The sequence below is a fragment of the Schistocerca gregaria genome, chromosome 2 (genome assembly GCF_023897955.1).
Source record: "Schistocerca gregaria isolate iqSchGreg1 chromosome 2, iqSchGreg1.2, whole genome shotgun sequence".
In the NCBI taxonomy this organism is placed as follows: Eukaryota; Metazoa; Arthropoda; class Insecta; order Orthoptera; family Acrididae; genus Schistocerca; species Schistocerca gregaria.
In genome coordinates, this window is record NC_064921.1 from 934551242 (window position 1) to 934562634 (window position 11393).

The window sequence follows — 11393 nt, forward strand, 5'->3', positions numbered from 1 at the left end:
CAAAGGGCCTGTAACACTACCTTGGGGAACGCCAGAAATCACTTCTGTTTTACTCGATGACTTTCCGTGAATTACTACAAACTGTGACCTCTCTGACAGGAAAACACAAATCCAGTCACGTAACCGAGACGATATTCCGTAAGCACGCCATTTCACTACGAGCCGTTTGTGTGGTACAGTGTCAAAAGCCTTTCGGAAATCCTGAAATACGGAATCGATCTGAAATCCCCTGTCAATAGCGTTTTTATTGCCGGCCAGTGTAGTTCACAACATGTGTTCCACAATTCTACACAATACCGACGCCTCCATAGGTAAATTAGAGAGACCATAACGGAGTATTGGCAGCATAAACTGGTATTTAAATTGATGTTCAACTAATTACTATCTATTCCTGAATCAAGATAGCCGTCCTACACTACTCTGTGTGTCTTAAAGCTCCACTTTTGATTAGGCTGAAGTAGCTGTTCTTCATATAAAACACTTGAAGTTGTAAGTAGGCTGTTTAGGCTTTTATCTTGGTAACGCCACGTAGCGCTCTATATGAAAATCACTGACAGTGCTATGTGAAGTCTGTGGCTGGTTTTATAGGTTACTGTTAGTCAGGGCCATTCTTTTGTAGGGACTGTTGAAAGTCAGATTGCGTTGCACTAAAAATATTGCGTGTGAGTTTAATGATGATCAGAATAAGTAAAGAGAGAAATGTCTGAGTACGTTCAGTTCTGCTCAGCTGTTTGAAAATCAAATAAAGTAAGAGGTTTATGAGCACAGTAAGTCATAAATTTTACTAAGGGGATTTTTCAAAGTGTCTCTCCTCGGTGTAAGTCATAGGTCCAATGTAGTGACCCCAGCCAAGCGACATGGACAGTATTTGTGGTCCAAAGCAAACGGAGGATTTCCACTGTGCACCGTCGAAATGTAGCAGCAGTTACGTTCGGTCATAACCGCCGTCAAACCGCGACCACACCGACACGGCCGTCGACGCCGCTCCCGCCAGCCGCTCTGTGGGGACCAGTCCATCTTTTCTCATTATACACCGTAATTTATTACGTAGCGTGCTCGCCGCTGCTTGCACCTCATTCCAAATGGAAGAAGGACAAGGTGATTAATTTCTAGAACGTGAAGCTATCCATCTCCTCCTTTCTCCTTCGCGCCGTTGCGCTCGTCTCTCCCCCCCCTCCTCCCCCCCTTTTCCCTCCCCCACCCCACTTTCCTCCGGTGCCTTCTCGCGCTACGCGCTCAGCGTCTTATACATCAGCATTCTTTTATGGACGCTGCCTTCCTTTTATTACTCGGCGCTGCGCGTATCCTCTTTTCCTTTTTTTTCTCCTCCTTTTTGCTTCCTGCCTCGCGGCGTCACTACCTTCCCTCCCTGTTCCACCCTCCCCCGGCCGGTAGCAACCCCCGAAACCGAGCGGCGGCAATTTTTGCATAATCACCGCTGCCGCTGCGCTCGCCTCGCACCCTGTCTCAGCGCCAGGGTAATTGATGGTGCCCGGCCGGTGTAATCGAGACAGGCTGCCGCGTGTGTGCGTGTACGTGTGTGAGAGCGGGGTAGTGGACGTTGAGCGAGAGAGACGGATCGCGCTCCCGGAGGACACGACACGGGCCGGCTAAGCTAGTTCTTTCTCGCCTCTTAGCCGCCTCATTTATCTTCATAACGCACACGGGGACACGCTCTGCTGTGGCTCTCGCCGCCTTTCACACACCCGTCCCGGCCCGCGGTTGGTGCTGGCTGTCCGTGCGTGGCTCGCTACCTAATGCCTGCGACCGCTTGTGGCGACAAGCCACTACCATCGAGAGGTGTCTAGTAGGGCGATGAACTCCGAACAGCGGCTTGAAAGCAGTGGGTGCTGCTCAGAGCTGTAACAGCGATAGCTGCGTTAACAGTGATAGCACATGGTTGATGGCAGACATGGCGGGGGTTCACATTTCTCGTAATGTACATCGCAGCTGGTAGCAAGAGCGAGGCAATACGAGTTGGAGGCGGTTTTAACCTGCCGATCGTAGACTGGGATGTCTGTGAATTCATTGCTTGGGGGGGGGGGGGGGGGGGGACTGACAGCCAGTCATGCGAAATACTTCAGAAAACGTTTCCTGAAAATTGCCTTGAGGAGCTAGCTCGGCAGCTCATGAGCAATGGAAATATCTTAGACCTTGTAGCTACAAATATGCCGGATCTTATCGACGATGTCAATATAGAAACGGGGATTAGCCATCATGATGTCATTATAATAAGTACGATTACGGAAGTTAATAAATCAGTCAAGAAGTTTAGGAGCAGACAAGCAGTTATTAGCGTGAAACTTCCTCGCAGATTAAAACTGTGTGCCGGACCGAGACTCGAACTCGGGACCTTTGCCTTTCGCGGGCAAATGCTCTACCAACTGAGCTATCCAAGCACGACTCACGCCCCCTCATCACAACTTCACTTCTCCAATTTCTTCGTCTCCTACTTTCCAAACTTTACAGAAGCTCTCCTGCGAACCTTTCAGAATTACCACTCTTGCCCGCGAAAGGCAAAAGTCCCGAGTTCGAGTCTCGGTCCGGCACACAGTTTAAATCTGCCAGGAAGTTTCATATAAGCGCACACTCCGCTGCAGAGTGAAAATATCATTCTGGAAACATCCCCCAGGCTGTCGCTAAGCCATGTCTCCGCAATATCCTTTCTTTCAGGAGTGCTAGTTCTGCAAGGTTCGCAGGAGAGCTTCTGTAAAGTTTGGAAAGTAGGAGACGAGGTACTGCCAGAAGTGAAGCTGTGAGGACTGGGCGTGAGTCGTGCTTGGGTAACTCAGATGGTAGAGCACTTGCCCGCGAAAGGCAAAGGTCCCGAGTTCGAGTCTCGGTCGGGCACACAGTTTTAATCTGCCAGGATGTTTCATGTCAGCGCACACTCCGCTGCAGAGTGCAAATCTCATTCTGGAGTTATCACCATTTCAGACAGTGAATTGGCGTCACTTAGTTCCAGTAAGATGGATGTAGAGGAATTGTGGGCAAAGTTTAAGCAGATTGCAAATCGTCATCTAGAGAATTATGTGCCTAATAAGTGGATAAAGGATGGAAAAGACCCACCATGATTTAATAGCGAAATTCGGCGGATGCTGAGGAAACAGAGGCTGTAGCACTCTCGGTTCTAAAGGAAACGCGCAAATGACGACAAGCGGAGGGTAGTAGAGATTCGTGCGTCTGTGAAAAGATCTAAGCGCGAAGCGCGCAACTACTACCACCGTCACATCTTAGCAAAAGATCTGACAGGGAACCCGAGATAATTCTGGTCTTATGTAAAATGGGCAAGCGGGTCTAAAGCTTCCATTCAGTCCCTTGTTGACCAGTCTGGTGCGGCAGTTGAAGATAGCAACACCAAAGCCGAAGTTTTAAATTTCACGTTTAAGAAATCGTTCGACAGGAGAATCGAACACACATACGGTCATTTGACCATCGGACAGACTCCCGTATGGATGACATACTAATAAGCACCCCTGGCGTAGAGAAACACCAAATAAATCACCATGTCCAGATGGAATCCCAGTTCGATTTTATAAAGAGTGCTCTACGGCAATGGTCCCTCGCCTAGCTTGCGTTTATTGTGAATCTCTCTCCCAGCACCAAGTCCCGAGCGACTGGAAAAAAAAAAAAAAAAAAAAAAAACCCGCAGATGACTCCAGTATATAAGAAGACTGCAAGAACGGACTCGCAAAATTACAGGCGTATTTGATAATCAAAATATCCACGGGTGTACTGCCGGTCTATAGTGTCCAACGGGCACAATATTTCGGCGATCAAACATGGACACTATAGACCGGCAGTACACCCGTGGTTATATCTAACTTCTGTTTGTTGTTGTTGGAGAATCCTTGAACATATTCTCACTTTAAATGTAATAAACTTTCTTGATACTGAGAACATTTTGTGCAGAAATCAGCATGGTTTTCGACAGTATTATTCGTGCGAAACTCGGCTTGCCCTTTTTTCACATGATATACTGAGAACTATGGATGAGGGGCAACAGGCAATATTCCATATTTCTAGATTTTCGGAAAGTATTTGACACGATGCCCCAATGTATGTTGTTAACGAAGGCACGAGAATGTGGAACAGGCTCACTGAAACGTGATTCGCTCGAAGATTTCTTGAATAATAGAAGCCAATATCTTGTCCTCGACGGTGAGTGTTCATCAGAGATAGGGTACCGTCAGGAGTGCCCCAGGGAAGTGTGATAGTACCTCTGTACACACAAATGATTTGGCGAACAGGATGGGCAGTAATTTATTGTGTCTGCTGATGATGCCGTGGTGTGCGGGAAGGTGTCGAGTGACTGTAGGAGGATTAAGGATGACTTAGACAAAATTTCCGGTTGGAGTGATGAAAGGCAGCTAATCATAAATGTGGAAAAAGGTAAGTTAATATGGATGAGTGGGAAGATCAAACGGGTAATCTTCGGATACAGTATTACTAGTGTCCTACTTGACACAGCCAAGTCGTATAAATATCTGGGCGTAACGTTGCAAACCGATATGAGGTGGAAAAAGCATGTGATAACTGTGGCAGGGAAGACGAATGGTCGACCTCGGTTTCTTGCGGGAATTTTAGGAAAGAGCGGTTCACCTGTAAAGGAGGCCACATATAGGACGCTGGTGCGACTTATTCTTGAGTAATGCTAGAGTGTTTGGGATCGATAACAGGTCGGATTGAAGGAAGACATCGAAGCAGTTCAGAGGCGGGCTGCTAAATTCGTTACTAGTAGCTTCGAACAAAGTGTAAGTGTTACGGAGACCTTTCGGGAACTGAAATGGGAATCACTGGAGGGAAGGCGACGTTCTTTTCGAGGAACACTATTGAGAAAATTTTGAGGAACCAGCATTTGAAGCTGACTGTCAAATGATTCTACTGGCAACAACGTACATTTCGCGTAAGGACAACGTAGATAAGATACGAGAAATTATGGCTCATACGGAGGCGTATAGACAGTCGTTTCTCCTTCGGCGGATAGAACAGGGAAGGAAACAACAAGTAGTGGTACAGGCTACCCTCCACCACACACCGTACGCTGGCTTGCGGAGTATCTATTTAGATGCAGAGATGCCTGACATGTAGATTTTGTGTGATACCTCGCTCGAAATCGTACTATTTTTCTAGTTTCTTGCACTGGCCCTGACAACTCATTCAATACCAACTGGCCGCTGTGTCATATTCTGCCAAAACTCTCTCCTGGTCGTCATCAGTTTCTCAGACCTGCGAGCCGTCACTTATCACTCACAAAGCGCTTCATTTGGCCTCGCGAGGCTCACTGCACTCCGTACTGCTGAAAAAGGAAAAGGCCATGACAGCGAACAAGAACTGAACCCTCGTCCTCCAGTAGCAGTCAGATTCGCTAACCACTTAGCTACGCAGCTACGGAAGCGGACTGTACAAACTGTTTGAATCAAACATCTAGAAGTAACAGATCATGTTACGGGGAACAATGTTTTCACCAAATGTTCACTGATGCTGCTCGGTGACGCTACGTGTCCCTTTGAGGCACGATATAACAGAGGACAAGTGCGAGAATTATTGCACAATCATCTTAACGGCTCTTGCATCCAAGTTGCTGATAAAAATAATATACAGTAGAATGAAAAGGAAGTTGAGGATGTGTTAAATGACCATCAGTTTGGCTTTAGGAAAGGTAGAGGCACCAGAGAGCCAATTCTGAAGTTGCGCTTTATGTTGGAAGCAAGACTAAAGAAAAATCAAGACACGTTCATAAGATTTGTCGACCTCGAAAAAGCGTTCGACAACACAGCATGATACAAGATGTGTGAAATTTTGAGAAAAATAGGGGCAAGTTATAGGGAGAGATGGGTAATATACGATATGTACAAGAGCGAAGAGGGAAAGATAATATTGGACGACCAAGAACGAAATGCTCACATTAAAAAGGGTGTAAGACAGGGATGTACTCTTTCGCACCTGCTGTTCAGTTTGCTCATTCAAGAACCAGCGATGGAAATAAAAGAAAAGTTCAGGAGTGGAATTAAGATTCAAAGTGAAAGGATCTCAACAATAAGGTTCGCTGGTGACATTGCTGTCCTGAGTGAAAGTGAAGAAGAATTACTTGATCTGCCGAATGGAATGAACAGTCTAATGAGTCCAGAATGTGAACTAAGAGTAAACTGAATAAAGACGAAAGGAATGAGAAGTAGCAGAAATGAGAATGGCGAGAAACTTAAACATGATTGATGGCCACGAAGTAGCTGAAGTTAAGTAAATTCCGATTCTCCCATTCTACTATCTAGACAGCAAAATAACCAATGACGGACGGAGCAAAGAAGACATCAAAAGCAGACTAGCACTGGCAAAAAGAACATTCCTATCCAAGAGAAGTCTACCAGTATCAAATATAGGCCTTACTTTGAGGAAGAAATTTCTGAGAATGTATGAGGGTTGACTGAAAAGTAATGCCTCCATCTTTGTAACTCTTCAACAGTTGGCAGCATTGGTATCCGGTAGGTACTGGATTGTTCCATAGCCTCTTCTCTACAGTTAGTGGGAAGCCTTAACATTGGACGGTTGTGCTGTTACAGTGTAAAGTTTGGAACCCTGCTCAGACGGTCGGTCAATGCGATTTAAGCAACGTCCAGTCACTGAATTCTTGACAGCAGGAGGTTTCACCCCAGAGGAGATTCGTCAGAGAATGAAAGCAGTTTATGGTGATTGTGTTGATGTGAGTACTGTGCGTCCTTGGTCGAGTAAGTTTAAAGATGTTTATGTGGGAACATCTGACCTGAGTGACAAACAAAGAGTTGGACGTCCTGTGACAGCAACCACCGAGTTTCACAAACAAAATGTTGACAGATTAATTCAGGACGATCGTCGTATCACTCAGAGAGATATTGCAAGCACTATCATCGTTTCACAAGAACGTGTGGGTTACATTATTGCTTTGCTTGGCTGTCGGAAGATCTGTGCACGATGGGTGTCATCATAGCAGAACTTCAGAGACTGAATCTCACCACCGTACAACATCCTGTACTCAGATTTAGCACCGTCTGACTTGTATCTGTTCCCAATACTGAAAGATGATCTCCGGGGACGTCATTATGCTTCTGATGAAGACGTTGAGAGAGCTGTAGAACTGTTGTTGCGGAAACAAGAGTGTCGACTTGTTCCGTGACGGCTTCAGAAAACGTATTTGTCGTTGCCAGTAATGTATCGAATTGGCCAGTGATTATGTGAAAAATAGAATGTTGGAAACTGAAGATGACATTCTAAGGATTATATCTGCGTTTTATTTATTAAAATATTCCCATCCAAACCTAATTAACGAAGGTGGAGGCATTACTTTTCATGCAACCCTCGTACGTTTGGAGCACAGCTTTGTATGGTGGTGAAGCATGGATTGTGGGAAACCTGGAACGAAAGAGAATCGAAGAATTTGAGATGTGGATCTACAGACAAATGTTGAAAATTAGGTGGACTGGGAAGGTAAGGAATGAGGAGGCTCTGCACAGAATCGGAGAGGAAAAGAATAAGTGGAAAACACTGACAAGGAGAAGGGAGAAGATGGTAGGACATACTGTAAGACATGAGGTAATGACTTCCATGGTATTGGTGAGAGCTGTACAGGGCAAAAACTGTAGAGGAAGATAGATATAGGAATACACCCAGCAAATAATTGAGGATGTAGGTTGCAAGTTTGCAAATGCTACTCTTTGATGAACAGGTTGGCTCAGGAGAGAAATTCGTGGCTAGCCGCATCAAACCAGTCAGGAGACTGATGCCTCAGAAAAGAAAACAAAATTCGATGCGTCAATAAAAATAAACTTGGTTTAATGGAAGATGCATAATCGGCTACGGAAGCTTCGGACTGAGAGGGAAAATATACGCTCTCACAATGGAAACAGGAGGCGTAATGCGTAGAGCGAAAGGTGTGGAACGCCAATGAGCTAAGGGATTAATCACTGATGATTACCGAGAACGTGTATTGCATGATGCTGATAAATTGACTCGGTACTATAAGGCAATGTAAACTGGCATTATCGGGAGAAGATTATAATCTCTTCATACTCGATGATAAAGTGAGCACTGTGGCGTGGCGTCATTTTCGAAAAGGCATGGCTAGTCAGCAGCTGCGTCAGCGACAGAGGGCTACTTAAAACTGATTTAGCATTAACCTACTGGTTGTGAACAGAACGTGCTGATATACGTGTTGTACACGTAGAAAAGATATGAACTGATATTGTAACATAAATGATTTTGCTTCCGGGAACAGAGTCAGTTGGTATGCAAGTTTTCTGGGTATGGTGCCGGATCATGTAAAAAACTATTACTTGTGAAACCAACGTTTCGGCCACAGCTACAGTTGCCTTCTTCTGGGTCTGCTGGTGTAATCTACATCTGATATGAATTTGATGTACAGAAATCATAACAGGCATCTATAGATACAGGAAAGATGTAATAGTAGCAGCAACTGAAATTGTAACCTAAATGTTAGAGATGTGTTATGATAAAAGAATTTTGATACAGTGGTTATAGATGTATTATCAAAATGTGATTGTAACGCATTTGTTGTGGATGTAGTATGAAAAATGAGAGGAAGAGCTTCAGTAGTATATTGTGAACTTCATACCTCAATATTTCTTCTGATCTATACCTGTCATGTATGTTTGAACCTGCAGGGTAGACAAAATATTCCATCATGCATGTGTGTTACATTGCAGCTATCACAGAGAGCATGTATAAGGGCTAGAGAGTGTGCAGAGGAGCTAAGTGCCGCCTATGCCTGCTCCAATCTGCATGATATACACTACTGGAAATGGAAAAAAGAACACATTGACACCGGTGTGTCAGACCCACCATACTTGCTCCGGACACTGCGAGAGGGCTGTACAAGCAATGATCACACACACGGCACAGCGCACACACCAGGAACCGCGGTGTTGGCCGTCGGATGGCGCTAGCTGCGCAGCATTTGTGCACCGCCGCCGTCAGTGTCAGCCAGTTTGCCGTGGCATACGGAGCTCCATCGCAGTCTTTAACACTGGTAGCATGCCGCGGCAGCGTGGACGTGAACCGTATGTGCAGTTGACGGACTTTGAGCGAGGGCGTATAGTGGGCATGCGGGAGGCCGGGTGGACGTACCGCCGAATTGCTCAACACGTGGGGCGTGAGGTCTCCACAGTACATCGATGTTGTCGCCAGTGGTCGGCGGAAGGTGCACGTGCCCGTCGACCTGGGACCGGACCGCAGTGACGCACGGATGCACGCCAAGACCGTAGGATCCTACGCAGTGCCGTAGGGGACCGCACCGCCACTTCCCAGCAAATTAGCGACACTGTTGCTCCTGGGGTATCGGCGAGGACTATTCGCAACCGTCTCCATGAAGCTGGGCTACGGTCCCGCACACCGTTAGGCCGTCTTCCGCTCACGCCCCAACATCGTGCAGCCCGCCTCCAGTGGTGTCGCGACAAGCGTGAATGGAGGGACGAATGGAGACGTGTCGTCTTCAGCGATGAGAGTTGCTTCTGCCTTGGTGCCAATGATGGTCGTATGCGTGTTTGGCGCCGTGCAGGTGAGCGCCACAATCAGGACTGCATACGACCAAGGCACACAGGGCCAACACCCGGCATCATGGTGTGGGGAGCGATCTCCTACACTGGCCGTACACCTCTGGTGATCGTCGAGGGGACACTGAATAGTGCACGGTACATCCAAACCGTCATCGAACCCATCGTTCTACCATTCCTAGACCGGCAAGGGAACTTGCTGTTCCAACAGGACAATGCACGTCCGCATGTATCCCGTGCCACCCAACGTGCTCTAGAAGGTGTAAGTCAACTACCCTGGCCAGCAAGATCTCCGGATCTGTCCCCCATTGAGCATGTTTGGGACTGGATGAAGCGTCGTCTCACGCGGTCTGCACGTCCAGCACGAACGCTGGTCCAACTGAGGCGCCAGGTGGAAATGGCATGGCAAGCCGTTCCACAGGACTACATTCAGCATCTCTACGATCGTCTCCATGGGAGAATAGCAGCCTGCATTGCTGCGAAAGGTGAATATACACTGTGCTAGTGCCGACATTGTGCATGCTCTGTTGCCTGTGTCTATGTGCCTGTGGTTCTGTCAGTGTGATCATGTGATGTATCTGACCCCAGGAATGTGTCAATAAAGTTTCCCTTTCCTGGGACAATGAATTCACGGTGTTCTTATTTCAATTTCCAGGAGTGTATAATGAACAACTGTCATCACCACTGGATGAGAATGGTGCCAGACCCACCAGTCCTTGTCATGGGAAGAGCTCTGATTGCCTGTTTAATTTTTCAGCCTTTTCCGAAAAAAAATGAAATAGAAAGAAGAAAGGAAGATTAGTGTTTAACGTCCCGCCGACAAAAAGATCATTAGAGATGAAGTACAAGCTCAGATTAAGGGGTGTAGGACGTCAAACAGGCCAACTTGCATCAGAGAGCCCCCATAGGACATTTTAATTTCCACTGTTTATACTTTTACAAATAAATTCATAAAAGTTTGTCAGCACGACAAAGAAGGATTCAGGTTTCACACTCATAGCACTGGAAGTTCAAAAACATAACATAGTAGACTTCTTTTACATGTTAAATTTCATCATTTTTTCACTTACAACTGGCTGCATTTGTTGTTACAGGTACCCTTTTCTTCATAAGTAAGAGAGTCTTCGATGGATTTTGTGCAGCGCGCAAACCGTACTTAGAGGTGTATGAAACTCTAGAATTTTCGAAATCTATTGAAAACTGTGGTAAAAATTGAGATAAGGAGTATAAAATTAGAGATTTTTCCAAAAATGAAGCTTAAAATGTAACAACTCATTCATTTTTTCATTAATTGAATGAATTATAGAGTTCCCTACACCCGTGAGTATGGTTTGTTTGCTGTGCAAAATTCGTCGAAGAATCTCTCTTACTTATGCAGAAAAATGTACCTATAGCAACAAATGCAGCCAATAGTAAGTGAAAAAATGATGAAATTTCACATGTACAAAAAAATTATTTTGATATGTTTTTGAGCTTCCACTGCTACGTGTGTGAATTCTGACTCCTCCGACGGTATGCTAACAAAGTTTTACGATTTTATTTGTAAAAGTATAGACAATGGAAATTAAAACGTCATGTGCTGCCTCTCCTGCTCCAAGTCGACCCGTTTGACGTCCTACCCCTCCGTAAGGAAGGATGGGGTAAAAGGCCGGCAGTGCTCTTTGAAAGGAACCATCCCTGCACATATCTTAAGCTATTTGCAGAAATCGAGGAGAAGCTATATCTGGATGGCTGGATGTGGATTTGAATCGTCTCCCTCCCGACTGGGAGTCCTATGTGCTCACCACAGCACTACCTTGCTCGGCATTAAATAATAAAGGGAGAGAGTAAGAGGGAATTGGAGCGAAGAAG

General features: G+C 45.9%; 1 non-coding gene across 1 annotated transcript; it reads right to left on the minus strand.

Annotated features, from left to right (window-relative positions):
• Positions 1–2325: 2325 nt before the first annotated feature.
• Trnas-cga (transfer RNA serine (anticodon CGA)) lies at positions 2326–2400 on the minus strand. Its single transcript has one exon. It is a non-coding gene; the product is annotated as a tRNA-Ser (tRNA).
• Between the last annotated feature and the right edge of the window lie 8993 nt (positions 2401–11393).